Here is a 1,252-nt window from a genome sequence, read left to right on the forward strand (position 1 = left end):
CTAAAAAACAAATTAGTTCCATGTCAAAATATTCAAAAACCTAATTGTGATTTTAGTCTTTTGCCTTATTTTGGATAAGTTATCTATAATCCTAACCCAACCCTAATAGAGTGGATATGAACATGTCCATAACTGTTTTTTCATGACATCATGGTGTGCCTATAAAATATAGACATTTTGTTGAATTGTTGTGTTTACGTGTCGAATATATTTTAGATAAAGCACTCGTTCAACACACGTATTTGTTATGTCCAACTGTATCTTAATAAAAAAAAAGTTTTTTTCGAACACGTTTAAATACATCTAAAGACTATCACGTGTCAATATGTCTAAACTCTAACTTTATTTTTAACATGTATTCTTAAAATAAATTTAAAAATAATATGTATTATTATTTATTAAAACAAAAAATATTCTCATTATAATTTATCTAAAAAATACTTTATATTTCATAGTGATGTGCTCTCACTAAGACGGACAGTGAATAGAGTAGAGTAGGATTTGGACACTACCTTAACCCTATCCGCACTCTAAAATTCTAAACCCTACTTTATCCGACCCTACTCTATCCTACCCACAAGTAAACTCGCATCCCACCTTATCCTACCTACACCAAATTAAATGAACAACTCTATTCAAATAGATTAGTCCAAACTGAATACCCACAAATAAAGTATAGATTGTCAACCTAACTCGTACACCCATCATCCTTCTTCTGGGATAATAATGCACCATGCCTTGCCGACACAAATCCATTTTGATCTTTCATTCCATTGCTGATTATTTAGCTTTCAAATGGCAACCTCAAAGGTACAACTTGGCGGTGGTGCCATGTGGATGCGGTGTTTCTTTGCTGCCCCACTCTCCAACAATCACACTTCTCTAACAACATCTTCGATCATCATCCAGCTCTTTAAGGAAGACTTCAGATTTTTTTTTTCAAAGAAAAAAAAAAAGGAAGAAAGTAAAGAAAAAAACTAAAATAGGGATCTTCATGGATTGAATTCGATCTGCATATCCGCAATATTTATCTAAATCCGATTCGAGCGGATATGGATCCGATCCACAAGGCTATTGGATCAGATCAGCTCGAATTCACACACTAATAAGATCGGACTGCAGATTTTGTGTAGGTATCCGCATATCCGCGTATTCACAAAAATAAAGAAATAAATAAGTAAATATTCTTTTTATATTTTATTTCAATTAATAATTATCATATATATTGTATTATTTTAATTTATTATTTAAT

Source organism: Arachis ipaensis, chromosome B05, assembly GCF_000816755.2.
Source record: "Arachis ipaensis cultivar K30076 chromosome B05, Araip1.1, whole genome shotgun sequence".
NCBI lineage: Eukaryota > Viridiplantae > Streptophyta > Magnoliopsida > Fabales > Fabaceae > Arachis > Arachis ipaensis.